Source organism: Lotus japonicus, chromosome 2, assembly GCF_012489685.1.
Source record: "Lotus japonicus ecotype B-129 chromosome 2, LjGifu_v1.2".
Taxonomy (NCBI): domain Eukaryota; kingdom Viridiplantae; phylum Streptophyta; class Magnoliopsida; order Fabales; family Fabaceae; genus Lotus; species Lotus japonicus.
In genome coordinates this window covers 12,041,872-12,047,054 of record NC_080042.1, presented here as the reverse complement: position 1 = coordinate 12,047,054, position 5,183 = coordinate 12,041,872, and positions in this window count along the sequence as shown.

Here is a 5,183-nt window from a genome sequence, read left to right as displayed (position 1 = left end):
CCACTACCAGTGTGTTTTAGGACACACCTCATGTAACACCCCTGACTTTCGGGACGTCACTTTAGTAACCAATTATAAACTATGTGTGGAAAATGCAAGTATTTTTTTCTCTTTTTAAAGCAAGACTTGTCCAATGAGGACTTAAATCAAAACTCAAGACATACCCCGATAAACTATATATATATATATATATATATATATATATATATATATATATATATATAACACGTACAAGCATTGTTGTAACTAAAAACATCACCAGTACTTGTAAGTGACAGAAATATGCCCGAAGGCAAGTGTACGCAAAAGTGATTAAGTGTAAGAGTTATAATTACAATCCTCCAAATATGGGAGAGTCAACCCAAAACAACCTCCTTAGACCTCCTATCGTCCGACTACTCCCTGTGATTCCCATACAGAGAACCACACAAAAAGCAAAATGTCAGGAACCTACCTTGTCCCACAATGTACAACTGACGAACCAAAGCTACGACTATATACACCCTAAACCCAGTCATGCGAAGAAGCAGGTCTCCCAACCCTCCTCTTCCTTCTCGCTTGTGTAGTCATCCTCAGTGTGTGAGTCTACAGTAATCACATCGACATCCAGATCTAGAACCTCCCTCCTCACAGTCTTACGTGCCACCCTAGTCAAGCCGGCCTCCAAGTCGACCGCGTCAGTGGCAATATCCTCCTCAACCACGTGAACCAAGGGTTGCATGCGGTATCCACGAGAGGAAGTTGACGCACCCAAACGAGTCGAAGGCATGGCGACTAGTTCCTCCTTTGGCTCAATGAGCCTCGAAGAAGACGCGATGTTCGTAGGGTCCACAACAAGAGGCGGAGTCGGTCCATAAGGTGTCTCAGTAGCAGCATCAATCTCGGAAGGATCCTCCTCCTTAGACGACGAGGACGACGATGGTGTAGGTGGTCGCACTCCACAACCTGGTCCAAAGCAAACCATCGGTGGCAGGTCAAAGGCTAGTATATATTTCCGCAAAACTCCTGTCGTCAGGTCTCCATATCCATAAATCACATCCTCCATCAATCTCCCCTTATAGGTAGCGCGGTGGTTGGTAAGGTCCGACTCCAATGCGGCAGGGTCGACACGATCAATCATCTCGTACCTGATTCCCCCGGAATGGAGAACGAATGTGAACCACTCTCCCAGCGACATCTGGCAGTTTGCCGACCGCCCAAACACAAACAAGGCATGGCGCGAGGGTCAAGTCACTTAATAGGGTAGATAATACAGATAGCAAGTAAAGTATAGGGATAGATACATACAAGTTCGATAAATCTTATCATGGCATATATTATCATATCCTCAGGTTACCATGTCAACAAACAGTAACATCAATTATCAAAACACATAGCGATGTTCATCAACATCAGATCACCATAACACATAACGATGTTTATCAACATCAAATCATCAAGTGCATGGTATGAAATGCAATGTCATGCTAAAAGAATGCTCCGGACAGGCTGGGCATCCTCGAGTCGCTCTTTTGACTGGCCTTTGTGTTAACCACAATGCTCGTGTGTCGCTTACAACCTAAATGTAGTCAAATCGGCCTTAACCCGTAGGTTAGCTACTAAGTCTACTACTTAAGAAACACTCTCGGTGTTCTTATGTGGAAACTTGATCTTTTAATCCTACTAGCTCCACCGAGGCCCGACATTCCGTCGTGTATCTTCAGACATGAATGAATGATGCAATATGGTTAGCCAAACATCTTACCGTCCTCATAAACGTAAGTGTCTAGCTAAGAATATTGTCTCTAAGATCCCCTAAGGTAATTGTCGAACTATCGACCTCGAATTCCCATAACAAAGAGGCAAACACGCTTGATGACTACTCGAATCATCTGAATCATCTTTTGGCTGGTCGAACTGCTTTGATTCCCTAAGGTACTTGGAAACTTATTGGTTTGCCAGACTTATCCCTTAGGTAGCCTAAACATGAAAATGCATGTTGGCAAAGGTGCAAAAGCACACATGGTTTCTCCTAAACTAGGATCATCAACGCTTCTCATATTCCCGAAACTCATATTCAAGCTCTAAGAATTTTTCACGAAGTTATCAATACTTTAAAGTGTTCGATTGTTGTTTAGCATATTATGAATTTCATTTTTAAAACGATTTCTATTCCTTTTTGTCTCTAACTCTATAAGTTCTAAGATTTCCCTGAAACCCGTGTAATTCTCTGAGAAGGTCTCGATCTCCTAAAACAACAAAGGGTCATACCTTGGTCAGACCTGTTAATCATTCCCTTTAAATTTTCGTAACTAGCATGACATAAACTCTCGTTACCCACACTCTGACGATTCCACAATATATATATATATATATATATATATATATATATAATTAATTGCACAATCAGTTAGTACAATCCAATAAAGCATATTCACAGATATCAACACATCCTACGATTAGCCACTTAGCACAGATAAAGCATGTGATTCAGTCAACATCAATCCTATAAATAATCAAATCATAACCACATATGTCGGGCGAAGCCCCAGAAATCGGAGACACAAGTCTCAAGTTTCACAACGGCTGAAGCCTCAGAAAACATTTTTCAATTCAGCATAATCAACATCAATCATAATCAAAGAAGCAAGTCAAAGTTATCAACGCCCAAGTCATTACCTAGCAAGTAAGTTGCCCTCACCTCCCACTCGTCCAGCTTCACCGTGCAAGGGTTCCTCACTTGTTTCCTCAGCAGCTCCAAGAGTTTCCAAAGTCAAGCCTTTGAGAAAATTCAACATTACTCAGTCAAAAGCAATGCTGAACTTCAGAACTTCTCCTTCTGGAACGTTCATTCTGAACTTCTGGTCTTCAGAACTTGAAGTGCTTTGGTCTTGGAAGCCAGTTACTCTTGGACTTCAGAGTCTTCAAGTCTTCAGCTACTGGACCGTTCCTCGGAACATCTGGTCTTCAGAGCTTCAGTGCTTGAATCTTTCAGAGTCCACATCAGAGCTTTAAACTTGATAACATCTGAAGCGTTTGCTACCGTTCAGAAGAACGTAGTGATTGCAGAAGCATTTCATTGGTTACTCTTGGGTCTTCAACTTTTGATAAGTATGTCTTTGAATCAGAATCAGAGTCTGTTTTTCACACACTTAAAAGACAAACGTTAGAGTACCCTAATTATTCATACACAATAATAAACTTGTTATCTTCAAAACATAGAGTTATACCACCTGACCAAATCTTGGTCTTACAATATTGACAATAAACTCCTTCACAAGCTTATCAAAACACCTCCCCAGACCATACACGTTCTTCATAAGACAAGCAGCAATCAAATCCATAATCTCTTGGCAGCCAAGAGTTTATGGAACAAGCTCCCTCTCTGAGGCAATTCTTCTTTGGAAGACATACTTCCATTTAGCAGCATTTTCAAACTGAAGCTTAATGTAGTAAAGTATAATCTTAGTTGGTTGATATTGGGAAGTTCATTATACATTTCATCGTAATAGGATCAAATTAACAATTTTCACACACTAACAATCCAAAAAACTGGAGAAATTAAAGTCTAACTTTGTTAGTTGAGCCATCTCAGTCATTTGATCCTCTCACTGGCTCAGGTAGTGCGGGCCCATGATCCATATCTTTTGATTTTCCCAATTCGTTGGTAAATTTCTGGGTCAAAGATAAATGAATCATTAACATTTAAGACCATTACAAGTGTAAAATTCTTATGCTTAGAAACAATTAGAATAACTTACCGTCATCTACGAATTGAGAGATTCACGAACCATATTACTGAGATTTTTCTCTTCGTTAATTGAAGAAGTATTGTTGTAGGATTCTGACTCTGGTACACTTGCAGCATTGCTCGACTCGCTTTGCACAGAACTTGCCATCACCACACTAAACACTTATTCGAAGGAACCTTACTCCGGAAAATAAAGCCTAGAGAAACAAGAGGTGATAGAAATATGGTTGGAAGAAGATCTTGTATTTTGTGTGTTTCATATAACCTTATAATCTTAAGTATAAAAAAAATAAATTCACTTTGAAGTGGTGCATGTATTTTGATAAGGTTCTTGTCTTTGTCACAGAGCATTAATTTAATAGCCTTTAATTTTTACATTGACTTTTGGCCAAATATTAAAAAAATTGAGTATTAATAAACATGGCATTTAATAGGGGTTACCAATTATTTTTCTTTTTTATAGTCAAAATGTTTTCTATGCCAAAATCATAACCATTTTGGCATAGAAAAAATTTTTACTATAAAAAAGAAAATAAATTTGTAACCTCTATTAAATTCCATGTCTATTAATACTTGAAAAGTTTAATATTTCTCCAAAAGTCAATGTAAAAATTAAAGGCTATTAAATTAATTTTTTGTGATAAGTACAAGAACCTTATCAAAATGCATGCAAAACTTCAAACTGATTTTTTTTTACTTAAGATTACAAGTTAAAACAAACACACAAAATACAAGATCTTCTTCCAACCATATTTCTATCTCAACTTTTTCTATAGGCTTTATTTTCCTGAGTAAGGTTCCTTCTAATAAGTGTTTAGTGTGGTGATGGCAAGTTCTGTGCAAAGCGAGTCGAGCAATGCTGCAAGTGTACCAGAGTCAGAATACTACAGCAATACTTCTTTATTTAACGAAGAGAAAAATCTGAGTGATATAGTTCATGAATCTCTCAATTCGCAGATGACGGTAAGTTAATCTAATTATTTCTAAGCATAATAATTTTATACTGGTAATGGTCTTAAATGTTAATGATTTTATGTGACACTAGAAATTTACCAACGAATTGGGGAAATCAAAATATGTGCATCATGGGCCTGCCACACCCGAGCCAGTGAGAGAATCAAATGATGGAGATGGCTCAACTTACAAACTAAGAATTTAATTTCTCTAGTTTTTTGGATTGTTAGTGTGTGAAAATAGTTAATTTGATTCTATTACGGTGAAATGTATAATGAATTCCCCAATATCAACCAACTAAGATTATGTTTACATTTCTTGAATTTGTTTTTGTTTTTTCACATCATCATTCTTCATCATCATGATTCTTATGAACTTCTTGTCTTTCAAACTTCACTTCTGGACCATCCATGAATTTTAGAAGAAAAAATCATGCTCTAAAATCACATCTCACAAGCTTTAGGGTTTGTTTCCGTTTGAAAGAATCCATCCGTTGGAG